General features: G+C 37.5%; 1 protein-coding gene across 5 annotated transcripts in view; it reads left to right on the top strand.

The window, feature by feature from the left end:
- TAOK3 (TAO kinase 3) overlaps positions 1 to 27,034 on the top strand; it is a 188,570-nt gene that overhangs the window by 64,647 nt on the left and 96,889 nt on the right. The window contains exon 1 of one of the 5 annotated variants that reach the window (XM_043901798.1): positions 12,120 to 12,138. The exons of the other annotated variants lie outside the window; for them this stretch is intronic. The gene's annotated coding sequence lies outside the window, so the exon portion shown is untranslated. Of the gene's footprint in view, positions 1 to 12,119; positions 12,139 to 27,034 lie in introns of those variants that run through there. 5 annotated transcript variants of the gene reach the window in all.

The raw sequence follows: 27,034 nt of genomic DNA, 5'->3' as shown, positions 1-27,034 counted from the left end.
TTAAGCAGATCTTCCTGACCCAGGAAGTGAACCAGAGTATCCTGCATTGCAGGCAGATTCTTTACCAACTGAGCTATCAGGGAAGTTCCACTAGCAATATAGCTGATGAATTTATTAAGTGGGTCTTGATGTGTGACAGTTAGCCTTCTGCTTGAAAAATCTCATGTAGTCCTTATAACAACCTATAAGTTATGGGTATTTTTAGTGTCCGTATTAACTCATGAGAAATTGAGGCTTAGAGAAGTTGAGTTACTTCACCATACTTTAAGTCAGGCAGAAGCTCGCTTTGGATACAGGTAATCTTGTATCTGAGCTAATATCCTTAACTAGCATCTAAACTGCCTTCAGTAATTGGCAGTAGAGATGAGATAGCCAAACCCTGCACCGTCATTTATTCTGAAACCTAGGGCTTGACCTATTTTTTCATCTTACTAACCTTTTTGTTCTTCCTCCTGACCCCTCCAGCAGAATGTAGATATGATCCATTTATTGAGGATGGCACAGGTTACTTTAATTTCCTTCCTTGATCTGTGTGTACAGAAAGTCATGCTATGTTTCATTTTCCCCACTTAAAGATGAGTGAATGGAGACAGAGGATGACAAAAGACATTTATGAACAAAATATCTGAAAGCATACCAAAATTCTAAAAGAGACATTTTTAATTTAAATTTTGTTCATAAGTCATGTAATTTGTGGAAGTTGAAGAGGGATGATCTGAGAAGAAAAAAATATATATCATAATAGGATCATCTCCAGCCTTTTTTATTTTTAATGCACTCATTCTTGTCATGCTTTGAACTCTCACTTATCTTGACCACAACTTCAGGTTTTAATACCTGCAAATTTAAATGAAAGAAAAAATATCAATGTATGGCAAAAACCACTACAATATTATAATTAGCCTCCAACTAATAAAAATAAATGGAAAATAAATAAATAAATAAATGAAAGAAAAAGAAATAACTCCTTGCTCAGTCACCATTCATGAATTCTAGCTTTGGGGAGAAGTCTAGCTTCAGAGTGCAAGGTTGCTTGTGGTAAGAAAGGTCTTTAAAATTTCCACACAAACACTTAAGCAAACTTATTTTTGAGTTCCCTCCATGTACCTCTGAGGCATTCAGCTAAGTGTGAGGATTTTTTTATTTTAAGTTTCCATTAGCTATTTTGCTTTGATGTTTTCACTTCGTTGCTACTGTAATCAAGCCTTCTTGAGTGACATTTGCAGCTACTTGTGGCATCATACTAACATTTATCAAGCACCAAGGAAACAAGGGCAGTTGTGAATAAGTACTAATGGAGAAGGCACAAAAAATATGGATCTAACTAAAACATGAATACTGAAGGAGAACTGAATTTGCTCATTTCTGTCTGTATGAGGGAGATTTAAAAAAAGAAAAAGAGGAAGGGAGGATCTTAAGAAAGGAGAGAGATGAGCAGAGAATAAGGAAATAATTAGACCACGGACACACATAATTGTTGAGGAACAGAAAGAATAGCAGAATTCAGGAAGAAAAGAGCACTTTACAAAATGCCCTTAAATGTACTGAAGCTTTTTCCGTATGTGTGTATTTAACATGGCGAGATGATTTAGAAAACTTGCTCTGAGTTCATCTTTATTCAGGAGCTAAAGCTACTGAGTTTTAGTTTTGTTAGCTTTCTTCACTCTGCTTAATGTTCACCTCTTTGGTACTCAACCCCTTCCCTCCACACACATGTAGTTGCTCAGAATTATCTCTCTTGTTGCTTGATATTCAGCTCACATTTACTTTCTCAGACTTTTGGAAGTTACCACTCAGACAGATGCAAATGTGTTATTATGCTTGCCAAAGTACTGAGCAGTAAAGAAACTTCTTTTACACCTTCCATGTTTTGAGTTTTTGGTTTTGCTCTTTCAATCTTTGCTAAATAGTAAATGGGGAGATTGTTATTGTTGAGATAAACACAAGGGCATTTGTATTACTGAACTGGCTGTTTCTAGTCCTGAAGAGATTCTTTACAATTTCCTTATCAGCAAAGGAATTGCCTTGATTTCCTTTTGATGATGTTTCCCAGCTGATATTCTAGAACTAGCACAGAAGCAATTCATACCCTCCTGAAATGGCTCTTGCCCAGTAATCCTGCTCGATTTGTACATATTAGGCTTTAATTACAGAACACGGTTAAGGGGATGGATGGAGAGGAAAGCAAAAAATACCCACTGCCCCCGAAATTGAGCTCTATCAAATCAGCCTGACTGCCTCAACAGAGACTTGCAGGAATGCATTTATACTGTAACTGTTCTTTACCCCTAGTTGTCAGCCACAAAGAATAAAATACTTAATTAAAAAAAACCAAGAAACAACCTTTAGTAATTTAAACTGAACACAAATAGAACTCTGTTAATAATGGTTCACAAAATTGTGGGAAACCTTAAGTACCATAGACCCATTAAAAGCATCTCAGAACACATTTGTGCCTTTTTTGATTTGTCATTATGAACTATCATGTTTTTCTAAAAAATGGGTGCTGTGTGCTGATCTCAAGATAGCTATAAAGGGTTATATGAGTCCGTTAAGTGTGAAGTGTGTTAAATTAAAAGAAATTTACCTATGAAAGGAGGAAAAATAGTGCTGAAACAAGTGAATATTCTTCAAAGATTTGGGAAGATCATTGCTACTGAACTTGGGTCCACTTGCCCATCATGCAGCAAAGTCAATCTTCTCACAGCTGGTTTTGGTGAAGATAAGTACAGTGTTTATTGCAGGATGTCAAGCAAGAAGGATGAGCAGCTCACACTCAAAAAGACCCAAACTCCCTGCTGGATTTCTGGGAAGGGTTTTTTAAGGCAGCCTTAGAGGTGAGGGTTGCAGGGTGTCTGAGCAACTCCTGGACATTCTTCTGTTTTGTTGGTGGTGAAATAACAGGGTCATGTTTCAGGAATCTCAGTCATCAACCTTCTGGTTCAAACTAGTCTGGGGCCTATGTGCCTGTGCTCAGCCTGTAGTCACTGTCCTCTACTATAGCAACTCAAAGGTATACAGGAGACTGTTATCTATGTCCCTTCAGGAGGAACTAGAAGTCCTGTGACTCTTGTTCTTATCATTAACTGCTTGTGTCTGTTATCTGGAACTGTGGGAAAGTCTCCAAGACTAAAGATTTTTTTTTTCTGTGAACAAGAAACAGGGGACCTGGAAGGGCTTTTGTACTGGGAAAGGTCCCAGAGGGTCCTACTCAGTTTCATTTTCATGTTTATATATTTGAGGGATTCTAATTTTTGGTTTAACTTTTTTGATATAGCTATCATTTCAGTTTAATCTTATATAGTCTTTAGCTACTTGATGTTTTAAAAAAATCTAAGATATAACTTATGTATTTAAAACTTACGTATTGGCTAATGATTTCCTGAGAGATGCCAAGAATTTAAAAGGAGGAAAAATATTTTTGCCTAGTAAAATTGCCCAGATATTACTACCAAAATTAGTGTTCCCTTTCTAACTGTAATACTTCCATGTATGCTGATTAAAATGAAATTATTTGTCTTATTGGGAGGTAGAGAACAATAGTTTTAAATATAAATGGAGTTTTCCTTTTTGTATTTAATTATGTTTAAGTAGTTAATTCTGGGTAAAGGCATTGCCTTGAAAAAAAATTTGGTTTATAAATGTGAACTTGAATTTATGAGGGGCAAGGATGAATTATTAGTAAAAGCTTTATGAAAAGCTCCCATTCCTTTTGCAGCTTTCAGCTGCCTAGCACATTCTTTTCCTTTCTAATTAACGTCGAAACACAGTTTTTAATTATAAAAATATAGTCACAGAAGAGCCTTGTTTACAATTTCATTTTGTGCCTTGAAATTCAAAGTGTAGTCCATAAACCAGCAGTACTGCCTGGGAGTTTGTTAGAAATACAGAATCCCTGGCCCCAGACCTATTGTCATTCAGAACCTGCATTTTAACAAGATACCAGGTAATAGATGCACAGCAGAGTTTGAGAATTACTGGTCCAGAATTACTGGGCGGTACAGCATTAAGAATAGTTATTTGCTAAACTTCCCTTTATTTTCAGTGACCTCTGTAAGCATCCAACTAATGTAGCATTAATTGGGTCATTTCAAAGCATATGTCTTCCCCAATAAATAATTTATGGTTCAAAAGAATTTGTGAGAGCGCCTTGGAATTTGAGAGACTTTGTAAAGAAGTGTTGAAATATGGATTGACTCCCTATTTGTGAGAAATGGTGTGTTTGTGTGTGTGTTAATCGCTCAGTCATGTTTGATTCTTTGAAACCCCAAGGGCTATAGCCTGACAGGATCCTCTGTCTATGGAATTCTCCAGGCAAGAGTACTGGGCTTCCTTGGTGCCTCAGGCTGTAAACAATCCACCTGCAAAGCGGGAGACCTGGGTTAGAACCCTGCATTGGGAAGATCCTCTGGAGGAGGGCATGGCAACCCACTCCAGTATTCTTGCCTGCAGAATCCCCATGGAGAATCCCCCCAGAGGAGCCTGGCAGGCTATAGTCCATGGGGTCTTAAACAGTCAGGCACAACTGAGTGATTAAGCACACAAGAATCCTGGAGTGGGTAGCCATGCCCTTCTCCAGGGGATCTTCCTGACCCAGGGATCGAACCCTGGTCTCCCGCATTGCAGGCAGATTCTTTATCATCTGAGCCACCAGGGAAGTCCAAGAAATACAGTAGTTTGGATTAAAATGAAAAGCACCTTATATATAACCTGGAATTACCAACTGTTCTACTCATATTCCTGAATATTATTATATTTTTGTTACACTTTAAACAGTGTGCTTTATCTGAATAGACAGTAGTTATTTTTTAATTCTTAGTAGAATTTTGCAGATAACTTTTTACCATGTGATTGATCACAGTAAAAGAACATAATTTGGGTATTTCCTTTATTCTTTCAACAAATACTTGTCAAATGCCTGTTATATAACAGGGGATAACAGAGGAGAAACAATAAAAATATAAACAAGCATACATATAAATAATTTCAAAAAAATAATTTCAGATAAGTTCAAGTGCTGTGATGTAAAGGAAAACATAATGATAGTCAATGAGAAGGGGGAAAAGTACTTTAGATAAGGGTCTTCCGGGAGGGGCTCTCTGAAGTGGTGATATTTGAGCAGAGATCTTCAAATCCAGAAGGAACCAGCCCAGTCAAGCTGTGAGGTATGAAAAGAAGCCAGTGTGGCTGAGGTGTGGTGAAAAGGAGCAGAGAATGACGTGGAATACAGTCAGGCAATTAAGGAAAGGCAGATCACTGGCAATTAAGGAAAGGCAGATCACGTAAAGTTTAACCTTAGGACATTTGACTAATAGTTGTCATAATATGATCTCTCTTTAACCAATGACTGGTATCTGAAGTTTTTAAAACTTACTCTTTAAGCCCTTTACCTTCCATTCTAGTTCTTAGGGCAACTTTTTACCTTGTTCACTTCTGCTGTGACTGTGGCCAGTATACATCATTTAAAAAATTCTTGCTAATCACGAGAAAGAAGAAATCTTTCCAGGAGTAGGTAGCAAACTCAGGACTGGAGACTTAAGGAAACATGTGAAAATTTGTAGTGGAAGACATTGGAAGTAATAGAAACTGGCCTAGGAAATAATGCCTTTCCTACCCAAAGACAGCCTCTTAAATACGTAGTTGTCTATTTTCTGAAACAGTGAGATGCTAGCCAAATAGTTCAGTGGCTTTATTTCATTAGTCAGTTTTGCTTCCCATATCATAGTTGTTTAAAAATCCATATTCATACATAATAACTCAGTTTTCCCTATCTATATTAAATTTACTGTAGGTACTCAATAGCTAGATGCAGTAAGCAAAATGTGGTTTGAAATATTCATTCTTTTTAAACTTTTAGGTGTAAATACTTGGGCATTTTCCAAAGTTTTAGAATGTGTATACAGTAATGAAATGTCGCATATTTTAACCATGAAGACAGTAAAAATGTCACCCATTCTACAGAAAAATAAACTGAGGTACAGAGGTTAAATGGCTGGCCTAAAATGTTATATTGTCAAAGTAAAAATTAAACTGCTGTTTAATTAAAGATAGATGATTACCAGTCTCCTCATTCTATTCCTTTTTTTTCTTTTTCAAATGCAAGGAAGTTGTAATTCAGAAAAGGCCCATGTATCTTTTACCTAGTTTCACCAGGTTTTAAGCTTTTGCCATGTTTTGTTTTTATCATTTTCTCTTCCTTGTTCCCTTGAAGCATCTAAGAAACAAACATTCTCACATACACACACATATAAAATCTGGTCATTTGCCAGTATATCATACCAGGGCATTCTAGGAGATCTGAGTCAACAGAACCTGAAGATTATGTATTAGCTGCTGTCTACTCTAATCATATTATATCCATTCCTCCCATTTTTAATACTAGAACAGTGATTCCTAATGCTGAAAGTGCAGTGTATTATTCAGAATGGGTGCAGGTGAGGTCTTTTGAAATTTTAAATTGTTTGAAAAGAGGACATGGTTTTAAAAATATTTATTTATTTGATTGCACCACTTAGGATCCTAAATATTAGTTGAGGCAGGTGAGCTCTTTAGTTGAGGGATGTGAACTGGTAGTTGTGGCATAGAATCTTATTCCTCCTATATTGTGCAAAGTGAAAGTCACTCAGTCGTATCTGACTCTTTGAGACTCCATGGACTGTCCATGGAATTCTCCAGGCCAGAATACTGGAGCGGGTAGCCTTGAGCTTCTCCAGGGGATCTTCCCAATACAGGGATCAAACCCAGGTCTCCTACATTGCAGGCGGATTCTTTACCAAATGAGCCACCAGAGAAGCCCAAGAATACTGGAGTGGGTAGCCTATCCCTTCTCCAGTGGATCTTCCTCACCCAGGAATCGAACCGAGGTCTCCTGCATTGCAGGCAGATTCTTTACCAACTGAGCTATCAGGGAAGCCAAAGATGGGTACAACATAGGACAGAAACAGTATAGACCTAACAGAAGCAGAACATATTAAGAAGAGGTGGAAAGAATACACAGAAGGGCTATACAAAAAAGATCTTAATGACCCAGATAATCATGATGGTGTGATCACTCATCTAGAGCCAGATATCCTGGAGTCTGAAGTCAAGTGGGCCTTAGGAAGCATCACTACAAACAAAGCTAGTGGAGGTGATGGAATTCCAACAGCTATTTCAAGTCCTAAAAGATGATGCTGGTAAAGTGCTGCACTCAGTATGCCAGCAAATTTGGAAAACTCAGCAGTGGCCACAGAACTGGAAAAGGTCAGTTTTCATTCCACTCCCAAAGAAAGACAGTGCCAAAGAATGTTCAGACTATCGCACATTTACACTCATCTCACACGCTAGCAAAGTAATGCTCAAAATTCTCCCAACTCAGGCTTCAGTAGTACGTGAACCATGAACTTCCAGATGTTTAAGCTGGATTTAGAAAAGGCAGAGGAACCAGAGATCAAATTGCCAACATCTGTTGGATCATAGAAAAAAGCAGGAGAGTTCCAGAAAAACATCTACTGCTTTATAAACTATGCCAAAGCCTTTGATTGTGTGGATCACAACAAACTGGAAAATTCTTCAAGAGATGGGAATACCAGACCACCTTACCTGCCTCGTGAGAAACCTGTATGCAGGTCAAGAAGCCACAGTTAGAACCAGACATGGAACAACAGACTGATTCCAAATTGGTAAAGGAGTACATCAAAGCTGTATATTGCCACCCTGTTTATTTAACTTATATGCAGAGTATGTCATGCAAAATCCTGGGCTGGATGAAGCACAAGCTGGAATCAAGATTTCGAGGAGAAATATCAATAATCTCAGATACGCAGATGATATCACCCTTATGGCAGAAAGTGAAGAGGAACTAAAGAGCCTCTTGATGAAAGTGAAAAACCTGGCTTAAAACTCAACATTCAAAAAAACAAAGATCATGGCATCCAGTCCCATCACTTCATGGCACATAGATGGGTAAACCATGGAAACAGCGACAGACTTTATTTTCTTGGGCTCCAAAATCACTGCAGATGGTGACTGCAGCTATGAAATTAAAAGATGCTTGCTCCTTGGAAGAAAAGCTATGACCAACCTAGACAGCATATTAAAAAGCAGAGGCATTACTTTGCTGACAAAGGTCCGACTAGTCAAAGCTATTGTTTTTCCTGTAGTCATGTATGGATGTGAGAGTTGGACTATAAAGAAAGCTGAGCACTGAAGAACTGATGCTTTTGGACTGTGGTGTTGGAGAAGACTCTGGAGAGTCCCTTGGACTGCAAGGAGATCAAACCAGTCAATCCTAAAGGAATTCAATCCTGGATATTCATTGGAAGGACTGATGCTGAGGCTGAAGCTCCAATACTTTGGCCACCGATGTGAAGAACTGACTCATTGGAAAAGACCCTGATGCTGGGAAAGATTGAAGGCGGGAGGAGAAGGGGATGACAGAGGATGAGATGGTTGGATGGCATCATCGACTCGATGGATATGAGTTTGAGCAAGCTCCAGGAGTTCGTGATGGACAGGGAAGCCTGGTGTGCTGCAATCCATGGGGCTGCAAATAGTCAGACACGACTGAACTGAACTGAACTGAACTGCGAGTCTTAGCAACAGGATCACCAGGGATGTCCTAAAATGGCATGGAATTTTTGTATTTGTCAAAATTGGGCTAAGATTTTCTTAAAAATTGACAAACTGGACTATAAATTAAAGGACTGAACAGATTTATTCACATTATTGGCAATTCTTTTATATCCTAGAAAGCTTTTTCTTTCCACATCGTTGAAATAAATTTAAAGAATAATTTATTGAGAAGCCTTGTTTCAGTCAGGTGGATCATCAGATGGAAAAGCATCTGTCTGCAATTCCAGAGACCTGGTTGAAACCCTGGGTCAGGAAGATCCCCTGGAGAAGGAAATGGCAATCCACTCCAGTACTCTTGCCTGGAAAATCCCATGGATGGAGGAGCCTGGTAGGCTACAGTCCATGGGGTCGCAAAAAGTCAGAGACGACTGAGTGTCTTCACTTTCTTTCTTCCTTCTTTCTTTCTTTCATCCTGTCTTTCATTCTTCCTGTCTTTCTTTACACCTAAGTAGAGCTAAATTTCTTTAGTGGTTCACTAGTTCCCCTCTTCTCTGGTCCATGAGATTGGAAGCAATATTTATTTAGGAGGAGATTGAATTTACTATAAGTATCATTTGCTTGTGTGGTTTGTCTCTCCTACATTTTAAATACATAAAGGATAAAACTTTTCCTCTGGATATTAAATTCAGTTGCTTTTATACTTTTTCTATCACTCAAAATTAATTTAAAAATTTGAAACTATCCAAGGTCAGTTGTTAAAAGACTGTTTACTTTTTAAAGGCATTTTAGTACTGCTATTTGTTTGCTTATATATTATCTATAATAGATGTGGGTTCATATATTTTTGAAAACAGCAGTTCCTGTGAGAGAGAATTGCTGAAACAGTGTAAGGCAACTTTCAACGGGATTAAACTGCTCTGACATGTATCCTGTCAGCGTATATGGATGCTTGCCCTTCTGCCAGTGGCAAAGCAAAATTAAAAGTGACTAAGAATGCTGAGTTATTCTTGCAATATTAGAAATTAGGCAAGAGTTAAAGTTTTAAATACTTTCTTGTTTATTAAGGCATCTCTGAAAGTCCCAACACAGGATTACCTCCTGTACAGAAGATTTTGGAACACTTAGGCTTCCCTTGTCTTGAATTGGCACGCTACAATTTGCTGAACAGAAATTCTCAATGGTGACTTTTTTTTTTAAAGCACTAAGTGAAAAGAAAGTTTTAGACAGAAGGGCTTGATCTTCTGGTTTGGTAAAGAAAGTCAAAAGATTAAGCGGCTAGTATTCAGGAATATTGTCGGCTAGACGGAATCCTTTATAATTTATCAAGTCATTAATTTCTGAAATCTTTTATATAGCGATTTAACTGAAAACTGTACCATAGTGGTTGAGAGAATGAGCTTGAGATTGAACAGTCTAGATTTAAATCCCAGCTCTACATTACACTAGCTCTGTGAAGCTCGGTCTCAGATTTTTATCTGTAAACTGAGATCTATAATGGTAAGTCTTTCATAGTATTGTGTTAAAGTTTAAATGAGGTAATATATAATGCATGGTACATAGTGAACTTTGAATAAATGTCAGTATGGTCATGACAGTGTTGGTTACATTAAGCCAGGGCCTACTACTGAAAGCAGCTTTTACTTCCTTCTTTCCTTAGTGCCTATAACAACTAAAATACTTGCTTGTTGATTTTCTCTTTTACATTTGTTCTAAGCTCAGTTCATTTGTCAAAAGCAATAATGAATGAATACTCTAAAAGAAAAAGACTGAAGTCCTGTAAACCAATATAAGTGAAATTTTTGCCTTGTTGATGGAAGGCAGGCCTAAGGAATGGATTCTAAATTACTTAATGTAAAGATGGCCAGGTATTATGACTGCCCATGTGGAAAAAATACAGTATAACAGGATTAAATTTTATTTAATATGTAATATAGATTTTATTTCACTGAAAAAAATAATACATGCTAATTTCAACTCGCAGGGATGTTTCTCAATGTTTAAATGATGTATTACCAGGTGCCGGTTTCATTAAAAATGGGCTCTTGAACGAGTAAGTTGGGAATGCTGACAACTCTGAAATTATTGACATTTGGGTACCAGGTAGTTCAATAAAATTACAAATTTTCAAAATAAAGGTCAAGATCATTTTGAAGTAAAGCAACCTGGAGAAATAATAATTTTAAAACACTTGGAGGAGTGATGCTTATCATTTAACAAAAAAAAATTTGCCATAATATTCCTGAAACTCATAAACAACTTAGTGTATTTGGTATCTGAATTAGTATAATTAGTATAATTCAACAACATATTTTGGTCAAATGCCAACCAGTTTGCTAGGCACTGGAGATAGAAATATGATCCCTTGTTCCTAGGACCCTAGTGTAGGGTCCTAATGGAGAAACATTTACCTAAGACAACCTAAATCTGTGTTTATACCATGTATATAAATGTTCACAGTGCCCTTCTGTGGAAACATAAAGGAAAAAACCCACCTCAGCCTGGAGGAGAGTCAGAAAAGTTTCTCTGATGAGGTACTGTATAAGCAGATTCTTGAAGAAATTCTAGATATCTCAGAAGAAAAGAGTTTGCCAAGAGATGCTTCTTGATATCCCAGGGAAGTAGTCTGAAATAGCTGGGGGTCCAGGGTGAGGCCCTGAAGTTACTAAGGACAGAGTTCAAGAGCAGACAAGGAGCAGATCACAGAGGATTTTATTTGCCATCTATTTACAAGGAGCTTGGATTTTATATCCTATACATGATGGGATTAAAGGGTTTTAAACTGGAGAGTGGTGTGGTGAGATTTTACTTTCAGGTTGATAATGCTGGCAGTAGTGTCGGGAATGGATTCCATTCATAAACAGCTTTACAGAGGTTTTTTTCCTTGTTTTTTTTTTAATCAAGTGGTATATAGAGAACTGACAGGGTTCATTCACTTTCTGAATTTCAAGTAAATCACTCAAGTATGAAGAAATTGCTTTAAATACTTGAACAGGAAAGTACTTGTAATCACTTATATCTTGTGGAATTTATACATTTGAGGTTCTCATTCAGAGTAGTATTGTTCAAAGATCAAATAAATGCAGAGTTTTAGGAAACATATTTTAGGTCAAGATTTTATACTTGAAATCAAGTATGTGTGCTCTAATTACCATATTTATTTATGTTTTTTAAGTTATTTGGTAGAAACTAATGGAGTAATTGTAAACTTTTTCTTGTAGTTCAAAAAATAATATTTCCCTACCAGATTCTTTGAATTACCAAGATATATTTTTGAATGGAAAAGGATTATCAAAGGATTAGTTTCTCTAGCTACCTGAAAAAAAATACATTTTGTCTATTAGTTTAGTAAATTGTTTGAAATCTTAGTCCAAAAATTGATTAAGGAGGTGGTCTTAGTCTGCCCAGGCCGCTATAACAAAGGACCACAGACTGGGTGCTTTAAACAATAGAAATTTATTTTCTCACAGTTACAGAGTGTGGGAAGTCCAGGAGCACGGTGCCAGCACTCAGTTTCTGGTGAGGTCTCTCTTCCTGTTCACCTTCTGGAGTTGCGCTCGTACAGCCTTTCCTCCTTACGTGTGTGAGGTATGTGTTGCGGAGACAGATCTTTCTTCTCTTCCTCTTCTCATAAGGTCACCAATCCTAACAGATATTCCCTATCCTTATGATTTCATTTAATCTAAATTACTCCTCAAAGGCTCTATCTTCAAATATAGTCACAGAGAGCATTCAGTTCAGTTCAGTTACTTCATCATGTCCGAGTCTTTATGACCCCATGGACTGCAGGATGCCAGGCTTCCCTGTCCATCACCAACTCCCGGAGCTGGCTCAAATTCATGACCATCGAGTCAGTGATGCCATCCAGTCATCTCATCCTCATCCCTTCTCCTGCCTTCAGTCTTTCCCAGCATCAGGGTCTTTTCTAGTGAATCAGTTCTTCACATCAGGTGGCCTAAGTATTGGAGTTTCAGTTTCAGCATCAGTTATTCCAGTGAATATTCAGGACTGATTTCCTCTAAGATTGGTTTGATCTTCTTGCAGCCCAAGGGACTCTCAAGAGTCTTCTTCAACACCACAGTTCAAAAGCATCAATTCTTCAATGCTCAGCTTTCTTTATGGTCCAACCCTCACATCCCTACATGACTACTGGAAAAACCATAGCTTTGACTAGACGGACCTTTGTTGGCAAAGTAATGTCTCTGCTTTTTAATATGCTGTCTAGGTTAGTAATAACTCTTCTTCCAAGGAGCAAGCATCTTTTAATTTCATGGCTGCAGTCAACATCCACAGTGATTTTGGAGCCCCCCAAAAATAACGTCTGTCACTGTTTCCACTGTTTCCCTATCTATTTGCCATGAAGTGATGGGACTGGATGCCATGATCTTAGTCTTTTGAATGTTGAGTTTTAAGCCAGTTTTTTCACTCTCCTCTTTGACTTCCATCAAGAGGCTCTTTAGTTCCTCTTCACTTTCTGCCATAAGTATGGTGTCATCTGCATATCTGAGGTTATTGATATTTCTCCTGGCAATCTTGATCCCAGCTTGTGCTTCATCCAGCCTGGCATTTCACATGATGTACTCCTCATATAAGTTAAATAAGCAGGGTGACAATATACAGCCTTGACGTATTCTTTTCCCAATTTGGAACCAGTCTCTTGTTCCATATCCAGTTCTAACTGTTGCTTCTTGAGCTGCATACAGATTTCTCAGAAGGAAGATAAGGTGGTCTGGTATTCCCATGTCTTGAAGAATTTCCCACAGTTTGTTGTGATCCACACAGTCAAAGGCTTTGACGTAGTCAATAAAGCAGAAGTAGATTTTTCCTGGAATTCTCTTGCTTTTTCTATGATCCAACGCATGATGGCAATTTGATCTCTGGTTCCTCTGCCTTTTCTAAATCCAGCTTAAAACATCTGGAAGTTCATGGTTCAAGTACTGTTGAAGCCTGGCTTGGAGAATTTTGAGCATTACTTTGCTAGCGTGTGAGATGAGTGCAATTGTATGGTAGTTTGAACATTCTTTCACATTGCCCTTCTTTGGGATTGAAATGAAAACACCTTTTCCAAAAAAAAGAAAAGAAAACACCTTTTCCGATCCTGTGGCCACTGCTGAGTTTCAAAATATGAATTTTGAGGGGTATATAATTCAGTGCATAGCAGAGGCCAAATGGGCCTTTTTCCATAGACGTAAATATAAGTATACATTATAGGTTGCTTAAGTCATGTCCAACTCTTTGTGACCCTATGGACTGTAGCTCACCAGGCTCCTCTGTCCATGGGAATTCTCCACGCAAGATTAGTGGAGTGGGTTGCCATACCCTCATGCAGAGGATCTTCCCAACCCAGGGATTGAACCTCTGTCTTCTGAGGCTCCTGCATTGCAGGCAGATTCTTTACCACTGAGCCACTGGGAAAACCCCAAATTTAAGTATACACAATTTAATTTTTATGTTTTAGGATCCCTAAGTCTGGGTTTTTAAGGTCCCTAAAGCTTTCCGGGCCACAAAGTAGAGACAGGAGAGAAACTGTCCCAACAAACAAATGAGAAAAGAACGTGCTAATAGCTGTGGCATTTTAGAAAAATTGCATGCCAGATAATCCTTCATTAACTCTAAGAAGGTTTATTTTCAAAGCACTTATTGCTGCATGTTCTTTTATCTCCAGTGCCTGGCATTGTTAATCCTGTAGCAGGGAGTCATAAGTTATAAATACAGGACTCTCGCAGTGCCTTCATCAATGGCAGGTAAAATTCACAGAGGCTAAAAGTGTTTTTATCTTTAGCTTTTCTTTTATTTGAATTTGGAACAATTAAAGTGAAGATTACTGGCAATTTCAGTTATATTGAACTCAGGACATTTTCTGTGTGTGTGTGTGTGTATTTGAATAAGATTTTAAAACCACTCAACATGCCATAATCATACACATATTTTTAAGTTTTGTTGATTTACAATGTTTTGCTAATTTCTACTGTACAGAAAAGTGATCCAGTTATACATTTTTTAAAATATTCTTTTCCATTATGGTTTATCATAGATACTAAGTCTAGCTGTCTATGCTATATAGTCAGTCAGTCAGTTCAGTCACTCAGTTGTGTCTGACTCTTTGAGACCCCATGGACTGCAGCACACCAGGCTTCCCTGTCCATCACCAACTCCTGCAGCTTACTCAAACTCATGTCCATCGAGTCAGTGATGCCATCCAACCATCTCATCCTCATCCCTTCTCCTGCCTTCAGTCTTTCCCAGCATCAGGGTGTTTTCCAATGAGTCAGTTCTTCACATCGGTGGCCAAAGTATTGGAGCTTCAGCCTTAGCATCAGTCCTTCCAGTGAATATTCAGACCTGATTTCCTTTAGGATTGACTGGTTTGATCTCCTTGCAGTCCAAGGGACTCTCCAGAGTCTTCTCCAACACCACAGTTCAAAAGCATCAGTTCTTCAGTGCTCAGCTTTCTTTGTAGTCCAACTCTCACATCCATACATGACTAGTGGTAAAACCACAGCTTTAACTAGACAGACCTTCGTCAGCAAAGTAATGTCTCTGCTTTTTAATATGCTGTCTAGGTTGGTCATAGCTTTTCTTCCAAGGAGCAAGGGTCTTTTCATTTCATGGCTGCAGTCACCATCTGCAGTACTTTTAGAGCCCAAGAAAATAAAGTCTGTCGCTGTTTCCATGGTTTACCCATCTATGTGCCATGAAGTGATGGGACTGGATGCCATGATCTTCATTTTTTGAATGTTGAGTTTTAAGCCAGCTTTTTCACTCTCCTCTTTCACTTTCATCAAGAGGCTGTTTAGTTCCTTTTCGATTTCTGCCATTAAGTATGGTGTCTGCATATCTGAGATTATTGATATTTCTCCCAGCAGTCTTGATTCCAGCTTTTGCTTCATTCAGCCCAGTATTTTGCATGATGTACTCTGCATATAAGTTAAATAAGCAGGGTAACAATATACAGCCTTGACGTACTCCTTAAGACCTTGTTTATCTATTACACATATAATACCTTACATCTGCTAGTCCCAACGTCTCACTACATCCCTCCCCTAACCCTCTCCCCCTTGACAACCACAGATCTGTTATCTATGTCTATGAATCTGTTTCTGTTTCTTAGATAGGTTCATTCGTTTCATATTTTAGAATCCACATGTAAGTGGTATCATACATAATCATAGACTTGTAGAGTTGAATGAAACTTAGAGATTATCTGAGTTAGCCCCAAAACCAGGAAACTGAGGCTTTGAGAAATTAAATAACTTAATGCTGAAAAGCCATTTGGGGACCAGTATGGAATTAGGACCTAAGAGTTCTGTCTTTCACTTAGAATTCTTTCCACTGAATCAGGATGCTTGCAATCCACGTGGCAAGTTTCTGATCATTAATTTAATTGAGACCATAATGACACCAATGCATTGCTGCTAAACTATTTAGAAATTACTTAAGCCATGCTAGATCCATTCCAAATCTAAAATTCTGATTATAAAGAGAATGTAAAAAATATACAGGTTAACTTAGCAATTGCAGGTCATTTGGTTCATTTTATTGCTGTACTACACATATTTTCTTTTTTCAAAATACATTTCCAAGGACAGAAAAACAGGGAACTATTTTATATATATATATATATATATATATATATATATATATATATAAATTGGCATGAAGCAAAAGCCAATTTATTTTAAAATTTGAATTTAATTTCTCTCTCTCTCTTTTTTTTTTTTTTTTTTGGTCATGCCACATGACTCATGGGATCTTAGTTCATTGACCAGGGATTGAACCAGGGCCATCAGCAATGAAGATGCAGAGTCCTAACCACTGAACTGCCAGTTGATTCCCTAAATTTTATTTCTGATACTATTCTTTTGACTATTCATCTTAATTTGTTAGACTCAGAGAAGTAATTTTTACCTTTTGATTATATATAAAATGGAATGAATGTGTAATTAAAGATATACTGTACTTAGTACTTACATAACAACACTAAGGATTCAACTTTAAATATTTCTCCCAAATTTTATTCTCAGCCTTTCTCTCTGCAACTTTTGCCAAAGTTACCATTGTTCCCTCTTGAGTTTCTTATCTACCTTACACAAATAATTCCACATCTGAATCTCTGACTCCATTGTTTCCCCTGAACTTCAGCCTGTATTTCTTCCTCCTTGCTGTATATTTCTACCTGGATACCCATCTGGCACTTAAACATCATTTTGGCTGGGATACACTTACCATCTTTCTACTATTAAACTTCTGCCTTCTGCTGAATTCCCTATTTTTGTTTATAGAACAGTTACCTTCTTTTTCCCTTGATTTTAGAGCCTCAGAGCTAACTTTGACTTCTGTATCTTTTTCATGCTATGTAGCCCATCAATTACTGGTTCTATGACCATGTTATTACTATGTTATTTTTGAATCCAGAGACATGGTACCTGCCTTCTGCTTTCAATTTTATTCCCAACGTTATAGAAGAATATTATCATTCTTTCTTGCTTGGTAGCCCTAACTTGACCTTCCTGCTCTAGTGTCCTATTCCAGTCCATTTTTTTAAAAAGATATTTTTAGCTTACTTTTTCAATTACAATGGAGAAAATATAGCATGTACAGAAAGGTAAAAAAGAAAACAAAATGCCTATGTTCCCAATACCCAAAGATAATCACTGTTAACATTTTCATCTATATTCTTCCAATTTTTTTCTATGATGTGTGCATAATGTTTTTAAATATACTATTTCAATTCTAACCTGTATATTACTCCCAAACAACTAGAGTGTTTTTCTTGAAGACTGATTTTAATATTAAATGATCTTATTATTTACAGTTAAAAAGCTTAAAATTCTTTGCATGGTATTCAGTCTTGACCTGGACAGTCTAGATCCTTTAGACTCTTCCAGCTTTGTTTCCAAAGGATCCTGTCCTGAACCTGCAAAACAACCCCTTTAATTACTTGCCAGTACATGCTGCAAGCTCCAATTATTTCCTGTTCATTACATAGCATTCCAAATGCTATTTCTACCATGAAGCCATCAATCACCTGCCCATCCCCAACCTCTGCTCCTTAGAGTTAGAAGTTCTCTCTCCCTCTTTTGAACTTCTATAGTAGTTGCAACATGCACTTGTTCTAAATAATTATTTTCTGGTGAACACATTTCAGGGTTATGTATTTTTTAACACATAGCATGATGTCTTTAAGCATAGCAGGTATCCAGTAAGTGTTGAATGAATGAATAGTTGAACACTGCTTTGGGGTCATTATACCATTTATTAAACTCATAAGAAGGCTAAGATTTTGTATATATAGAAAAAGCTTAAGCACATAGGACTTAGATTAGAAGGAATTGAGTAACGAGACAAAATTAAAAACTGAAATGCTCTAAATCCAAGTTTGTTTCTTATCCTCTGGGCTATGAATGAGTTCAGTTCATTCAATCAGTCATGTCTGACTCTTTGCGACCCCATGGACTACAGCACACCAGGCTTCCACATGCGTCACCAACTCCCGGAGCTTGCTCAATCTTATGTGCATTGAGTCAGTGATGCCATCCAACCATCTCATCCTCTGTCATCCCTTTCTCCTCCTGCCTTCAATCCTTCCCAGCATCAGGGTCTTCTCAAATGAATCAGTTCTTCGCATCAGGCGGCCCAAGTATTGGAGTTTCAGCTTCAGCATCAGTCCTTCCAATGAATATTCAGGCCTGATTTCCTTTAGGATTAATTGGTTTGATCTCCTTGCTGTCCAAGAGACTCTCAAGAGTCATCTTCAACACCACAGTTCAAAAGCATCAATTCTTCGGCGCTCAGCTTTCTTTATAGTCCAACTCTCACATCCATACATGACTACTGGGAAAACTGTAGCTTTGACAAGATGGACCATTGTTGGCAAAAAAAAAAAAAACAAAAAACCACAACTCTCTGTTTTTTAATGTGCTGTCTAGCTTGGTCATAGCTTTTCTTCCAAGGAGCAAGCATCTTTTAATTTCATAGCTGCAGTCACCATCTGCAGTGATTTTGGAGCCCAAGAAAATAAAGTCTGTCACTGTTGCCATGGTTTCCCCATCTATGTGCCATGAAGTGATGGGACTGGATGCCATGATCTTCATTTTTTGAATGTTGAGTTTTAAGCCAGCTTTTTCACTTTCATCAAGAGGCTCTTTAGTTCCTCTTCGCTTTCTGCCATAAGGGTGATGTTATCTGTGTATCTGAGGTTATTGATATTTCTCCTGGAAGTCTTGATCCCAGCTTGTGTTTCATCCAGCCTGGCACTTTACATGATGTATTCTGCATATAAGTTAAATAAGCAGGGTGACAATATACAGCCTTGACGTACTCTTTTCCCAATTTGGAACCAGTCCATTGTTCCATGTCTGGTTCTAACTATTGCTTCTTGACCTGCATTCAGATTTTTCAGGAGGCAGGTAAGGTGATCTGCTACTCTCATGTCTTGAAGAATTTTCCAGGTTATTGTGACCTACACAGTCAAAAGCTTTGTTGTAGTCACTAAAGCAGAAGTTGATGTTTTTCTGTAATTCTCTTGCTTTTTCTGTGATCCAACGGATGTTGGCAATTTGATCTCTGGTTCCTCTGCCTTTTCTAAATCCCGCTTGAACATCTGGAAGTCCACGGTTCATGTACTGTTGAACCCTGGCTTGGAGAATTTTGAGCATTACTTTGCTAGCGTGTGAGATGAGTGCAATTGTGCAGTAGTTAGAACATTCTTTGGCATTGCCTTTCTTTGAGATTGGAATGAAAACTGACCTTTTCAAGTCCTGTGGCCACTGCTGAGTTTTCCAAATTTGCTGGCATATTGAGTGCAGCACTTTCACAGCATCATCTTTTAGGATTTGAAACAGGTCAGCTGTTATTCCATCATTTCCTATGGGTTGCCCATCACTTGAACATTATCCCATCTTGGATTCAGGAGGGAGGCAGTGGTCCTCCTTCTCCTATGGATATGGAAGAAGCACAAGTAGATATTCATTTATTGATTGCCTGGCAGCTGGACATGGACTTGTGTCTTTGATCAGTCAGATGCTCCCACCCAGGACTTTGAATCTTGAGAGCTTAGGGCATTACAGAGACAATTTCTAGCAGTTGTGGTATTAAGAGTCTAGGAGAATAGTACACCTGAAACTAATACAACATTGTAAATCAACTGTATTCCAATAAAAATTTTAAAAAAGAAAAATCTAAGAGAACAGAAACAAGTGGCAATGGCATCAGCAGATGGTTACTGTGTCATGATCTTGATTATGCCTTTTTTCTTCTAGGGCCTTCTCTGTTTTTTGAGCATCCTGGTTTGTTCTGTGAGATACGCTATTCTCATGTGTGCTTTCTAACACTACCAAGGTATTAACTTAATTCTGACACTATCTACCTGACAGTAGCATCAGATCTCCCAGGATAAGGAAGCAGTCTCACAAGCCTGCCCCTACTACCAACTTCAGTGCTTGTTGCAAATCTAAGTTGTTACTTGTGCTTTTTTTTTTTAAATTTATTTATTTATTTTTTCAGTGGGTTTTGTCATACATTGACATGAATCAGCAATAGATCTACACGTATTCCCCATCCCGATCCCCCCTCCCACCTCCCTCTCCACCCGATTCCTCTGGGTCTTCCCAGTGCACCAGGTTCGAGCACTTGTCTCATGCATCCCACCTGGGCTGGTGACCTGTTTCACCATAGATAATATACATGCTGTTCTTTCGCAACATCCCACCCTCACCTTCTCCCACAGAGTTCAAAAGTCTGTTCTGTACTTCTGTGTCTCTTTTTCTGTTTTGCATATAGGGTTGTCGTTACCATCTTTCTAAATTCCATATATATGCGTTAGTATGCTGTAATGTTCTTTATCTTCTGGCTTACTTCACTCTGTATAATGGGCTCCAGTTTCATCCATCTCATTAGAACTGGTTCAAATAAATTCTTTTTAACGGCTGAGTAATATTCCATGGTGTATATGTACCACAGCTTCTTTATCCATTCATCTGCTGATGGGCATCTAGGTTGTTTCCATGTCCTGGCTATTATAAACAGTGCTGCGATGAACATTGGGGTGCACGTGTCTCTTTCAGATCTGGTTTCCTCAGTGTGTATGCCCAGAAGTGGGATTGCTGGGTCATATGGCAGTTCTATTTCCAGTTTTTTAAGAAATCTCCACACTGTTCTCCATGGCGGCTGTACTAGTTTGCATTCCCACCAACAGTGTAAGAGGGTTCCCTTTTCTCCACACCCTCTCCAGCATTTATTGCTTGTAGACTTTTGGATAGCAGCCATCCTGACTGGCGTGCAATGGTACCTCATTGTGGTTTTGATTTGCATTTCTCTGATAATGAGTGATGTTGAGCATCTTTTCATGTGTTTGTTAGCCATCTGTATGTCTTCTTTGGAGAAATGTCTGTTTAGTTCTTTGGCCCATTTTTTGATTGGGTCATTTATTTTTCTGGAATTGAGCTTCAAGAGTTGCTTGTATATTTTTGAGATTAATCCTTTGTCTGTTTCTTCATTTGCTATTATTTTCTCCCAATCTGAGGGCTGTCTTTTCACCTTACTTATAGTTTCCTTTGTTGTGCAAAAGCTTTTAAGTTTCATTAGGTCCCATTTGTTTAGTTTTGCTTTTATTTCCAATATTCTGGGAGGTGGGTCATAGAGGATCTTGCTGTGATTTATGTCGGAGAGTGTTTTGCCTATGTTCTCCTCTAGGAGTTTTATAGTTTCTGGTCTTACATTTAGATCTTTAATCCATTTTGAGTTTATTTTTGTGTATGGTGTTAGAAAGTGTTCTAGTTTCATTCTTTTGCAAGTGGTTGACCAGTTTTCCCAGCACCACTTGTTAAAGAGGTTGTCTTTTTTCCATTGTATATCCTTGCCTCCTTTGTCAAAGATAAGGTGTCCATAGGTTCGTGGATTTATCTCTGGGCTTTCTATTCTGTTCCGTTGGTCTATATTTCTGTCTTTGTGCCAGTACCATACTGTCTTGATGACTGTGGCTTTGTAGTATAGTCTGAAGTCAGGCAGGTTGATTCCTCCAGTTCCATTCTTCTTTCTCAAGATTACTTTGGCTATTCGAGGTTTTTTGTATTTCCATACAAATTGTGAAATTCTTTGGTCTAGTTCTGTGAAAAATACCGTTGGTAGCTTGATAGGGATTGCATTGAATCTATAGATTGCTTTGGGTAGAATAGCCATTTTGACAATATTGATTCTTCCAATCCATGAGCATGGTATGTTTCTCCATCTGTTTGTGTCCTCTTTGATTTCTTTCATCAGTGTTTTATAGTTTTCTATGTATAGGTCTTTTGTTTCTTTAGGTAGATATATTCCTAAGTATTTTATTCTTTTTGTTGCAATGGTGAATGGAATTGTTTCCTTAATTTCTCTTTCTGTTTTTTCATTGTTATTATATAGGAATGCAAGGGATTTCTGTGTGTTAATTTTATATCCTGCAACTTTACTATATTCATTGATTAGCTCTAGTAATTTTCTGGAAGAGTCTTTAGGGTTTTCTATGTAGAGGATCATGTCGTCTGCAAACAGTGAGAGTTTCACTTCTTCTTTTCCTATCTGGATTCCTTTTACTTCTTTTTCTGCTCTGATTGCTGTGGCCAGAACTTCCAACACTATGTTGAATAGTAGTGGTGAGAGTGGGCACCCTTGTCTTGTTCCTGATTTCAGGGGAAATGCTTTCAATTTTTCACCATTGAGGGTGATACTTGCTGTGGGTTTGTCATATATAGCTTTTATTATGTTGAGGTATGTTCCTTCTATTCCTGCTTTCTGGAGAGTTTTAATCATGAATGGGTGTTGAATTTTGTCAAAGGCTTTCTCTGCATCTATTGAGATAATCATATGGTTTTTATCTTTCAATTTGTTAATGTGGTGTATTACATTGATTGATTTGCGGATATTAAAGAATCCTTGCATTCCTGGGATAAAGCCCACTTGGTCGTGGTGTATGATTTTTTTAATATGTTGTTGGATTCTGTTTCCTAGAATTTTGTTAAGGATTTTTGCATCTATGTTCATCAGTGATATTGGCCTGTAGTTTTCTTTTTTTGTGGCATCTTTGTCTGGTTTTGGAATTAGGGTGATGGTGGCCTCATAGAATGAGTTTGGAAGTTTACCTTCCTCTGCAATTTTCTGGAAGAGTTTGAGTAAGAGAGGTGTTAGCTCTTCTCTAAATTTTTGGTAGAATTCAGCTGTGAAGCCATCTGGTCCTGGGCTTTTGTTTGCTGGAAGATTTTTGATTACAGTTTCGATTTCCTTGCTTGTGATGGGTCTGTTAAGATCTTCTATTTCTTCCTGGTTCAGTTTTGGAAGGTTATACTTTTCTAAGAATTTGTCCATTTCATCCAAGTTGTCCATTTTATTGGCATAGAGCTGCTGGTAGTAGTCTCTTATGATCCTTTGTATTTCAGTGTTGTCTGTTGTGATCTCTCCATTTTCATTTCTAATTTTGTTAATTTGGTTCTTCTCTCTTTGCTTCTTAATGAGTCTTGCTAATGGTTTGTCAATTTTGTTTATTTTTTCAAAAAACCAGCTTTTAGCTTTGTTGATTTTTGCTATGGTCTCTTTAGTTTATTTTGCATTTATTTCTGCCCTAATTTTTAGGATTCCTTTCCTTCTGCTAACCCTGGGGTTCTTCATTTCTTCCTTCTCTAATTGCTTTAGGTGTAGAGTTAGGTTATTTATTTGGCTTTTTTCTTGTTTCTTGAGGTAAGCCTGTAATGCTATGAACCTTCCCCTTAGCACTGCTTTTACAGTATCCCATAGGTTTTGGGTTGTTGTGTTTTCATTTTCATTCATTTCTATGCATATTTTGATTTCTTTTTTGATTTCTTCTATGATTTGTTGGTTATTCAGAAGCGTGTTATTTAGCCTCCATATGTTTGCATTTTTAACAATTTTTTTCCTGTAATTGAGATCTAATCTTACTGCACTGTGGTCAGAAAAGATGACTGGAATGATTTCAATTTTTTTGAATTTTCCAAGACCAGATTTATGGCCCAGGATGTGATCTATTCTGGAGAAGGTTCCGTGTGCACTTGAGAAAAAGGTGAAGTTGATTGTTTTGGGGTGAAATGTCCTATAGATATCAATCAGGTCTAGCTGGTCCATTGTGTCATTCAAGGTTTGTGTTTCCTTGTTAATTTTCTGTTTAGTTGATCTATCCATAGTTGTGAGTGGGGTATTAAAGTCTCCCACTAGTTACTTGTGCTTTTGACCAACTAGTTGTAGATTGGAGGTTCCTAAAAGCCCTCCTTGAGTTTGTGGAGCGGGTTTTGCTAGAGTGGCTCATAGAACTCAGAGAAACATTTACTTCCATTTACCAGTTTATTATGTACTTAGTCCAATTCTTTGTGACCCCCATGGACTGTCTCCCACCAGGCTCCTCTGTCCATTCAGATTCTCCAGGCAAGAATACTGGAGTGGGTTGCCATGCCCTCTTCCAGGGGATTTTCCCAACCCAGGCTTCGAACCCAGGTCTCCCATATGTCAGGTGGATTCTTTACTGACTGAGCCACCAGGGAAGCCCAAGAATATTGGAGTGGGTAGCCTATCCCTTCTCCAGGGGATCTTCCTGACCCACAGGTCGAACCAGGACCTCCTGCATTGCAGACAGACTCTTTACCAGCCAAACTCCCAGGGAAGTGCAATCAATCTTTGGTCACTGGTAACTGGACTCCATCTCCAGTCCTTCCCTTTTCCCTTGAAGTCAGGGATTGGGGCTGAAAATTCCAACTCTTATCAGCTTTGGTTCTCCTGACTACCAGCCCCTATACTAAGGAGTTTTCTAAGTCACCATATTAATATAAACTCAGATCCCTGGGTCAGGAAGATTCCCCTGGAGAAGGGAATGACAACCCACTCTGGTATTCTTGTCTGGAGAATTCCATGGACAGAGTAGCCTGGTGAGGGCTACAGTCCATGGGATCACAAAGAGACAGAACTGAGCGGCTAATACACACACACACACGCACACACACACACACACACACACACACAGAGGCATGGTTGGAAGGGACTTGTCATGGATGACAAAAGATACTCCGTTCACTTTCCTAAGTTACCAAAATATTAAAATATTAACTGATTCTACTTAATCTTATTTTCCTTCATGATATTTCTTAGTACCTGAGATAACAATATTTATGTGTCTCTCTCCACTAGAATGTAAGTTTTATAAGAGTAGGAAAGAGCCTAAAGCTTTGTCAGTTCTGGGCAGATATTAAGCACTTCATAAACATTTTTGGGATGAATGAACATATGAATAAAGAAATGACTAAAAATAATTTGAGAAAACATTAGAGATCTGAGTATTTTTCTGTAAGGAAGCTGAATATTAATCAGATTTGAAAAACCCTGTATTAGAGAGTAAATTATGTATATTATAATCATTACAGTTTTTATACCACACATGTTTAAGTTGTGCAGAATGAAGACTTTAAAAGATTGGTTAAATCCATTCGAATAGTTCAGAATTTATGTAAATGTAGATACCATTTTTATAGTGGTCTTAATTTTAAGAGTGTACTGTTTTCCCCAAAATGAATGCATAATTTAAAGTTGCTAGCCACAAACTATCAGGCAGAACAAACCTTTTGGTATTAAATTTAAGAAGTCTAAAGGAACAATTCCTTTCCCCTTTGTCTCTCAACCTAAACCCGTTTTTTTTTTGTTTTTTTTAAGAGGGGGAGAAATTAATATTCTTTAAGAAACCAAAATAATTGATATTTTTACTTTTTAAGCACACATAGTCTTAAATGATGACTATGATTTTTTTCATATAATTTAATGTCAGTTAACTCAAAAGTAGTCTACAAGGAATGATGATAAGTTCCAGATACTTCTGCATTATTTGCTTAAGTAGAAGTTAGATGATAGATGATCACTAAAATCCCCTTCCAGTTCTCAAATTCTGTCACAATTGGCTGTGTGATCATTTGGCATAAAAAAAACACTTCATTTTCATAGTGAAAGTACCATAAAAATGGTTCGTTCCCTCAACATAACAGTTAAGTATTAGTGGCAGACAGTGGTAAAAACTATTCAAAACCAGTTTTCTGTTATTTTTTTTTAAAGATAGTTTTAGGTCTATGTGGGAGGTTGTATTATAAGATCAGAGGATGAAAAATATCAGAGTAGTCCTGACTTTGAATAAGTCCAATCACCTATTTCTACTTTTTTCTTCATTGCTGTAAAATGAAGATTTTACCTGCCTCTGTGTACTTTCTGGGAGCAAAACAGTGAATGCAGTAATAGAAATTTACACAGGCAGATTTACTGTGAAACTTACATTTCAGAGTTCCTTATTTATACCAACTCCTAAGGTCCTATACCTTATTCTTGTATGGAAAGTTTGTAAAAATTTTTTTTCTTAAAGAGATCTCCAAATTTGTATCCATAATAACTGAATCTACCACTATTTATTAAAGTATATTTGGAGAAATAGTGACAGAGAAGTTCAGTCTTATATTAAATTAAGCTTTTCTTATTACCCTCCAAAATAGAAAACTTTTTGGTGTTTTGAAGTCTGATTTAGGCAGCTTGATTCAGAAAAAAGTTTTCTGGAGTGAGAAGTTAGAAGGAATTTTAATTTGGGATAACAGTACTGCATAAGTATGCTTTTTAACATTTTTTTATTGAAGGATAGCTAGTTGATTGACAGAATTTTGTGGTTTTCAATCATACATCAGCAAGAATAAGCCGTAGGTACACCCATGTCCCCTCCCTCCCATCTCTCTCCGTACCCCTCCCTTCAGCCTGTTACAGAGCCCCTGTTTGAGTTCCCTGAGTCATGCAGCAAATTCCCATTGGCTATCTGTTTTACATATGGTATTGTAAATTTCTATGTTACTCTCTCCTTACATCTCCCCTTTTCGCTCCTCTCCTTCCCCATGTCCGTAGACCTGTTCTCTACATCTGTTTCTCCATTGCTACCCTGAAAATATACTCATCAGTGCCATCTCTTTAGATTCCATATGTATGTGTCAGTATACAGTATTTATATTTCTTTTTCTGACTTCTCTCTGTATAATAGGCTCTAGGTTCGTCCACCTCATTATGCATAAGTATGACTTGACAATGAACTTTTCTGAGATTGAGTTAAAAAAATTGTGAAATGTTTGATCTTTAAAATTCTTCCAATATGAAACATTCTTTTTGTTTATTTTTAATTGAAGTGTTGTTAATTTACAGTGTTGTGTTAATTTCTGCTGTACAGCAAAGTAATTCATTTATACATACATACATATATATATATATATATATATATATATATATATATATAAATTCTTTTCCTATCCTTTTCCATTATGGTTTATCACAGGATATTGAATATAGTTCCCAGTGCTATACAGTAGGACTTTGTTGTTTTTCCATTCTATATATTGATACAGTAGTTTGTATCTGCTAATCCCAAACTCCCAATCAGTCCCTCCCCTACTCACCATCCTGCTTGGCAGCCACAAATCTGTTCTCTGTGTCTGCAACT

The sequence above is a fragment of the Cervus elaphus genome, chromosome 5 (genome assembly GCF_910594005.1).
Source record: "Cervus elaphus chromosome 5, mCerEla1.1, whole genome shotgun sequence".
NCBI classification, from domain to species: Eukaryota; Metazoa; Chordata; class Mammalia; order Artiodactyla; family Cervidae; genus Cervus; species Cervus elaphus.
Note: the sequence above shows the minus strand (reverse complement) of the source record. Positions and strands in the feature narration are given on the sequence as shown.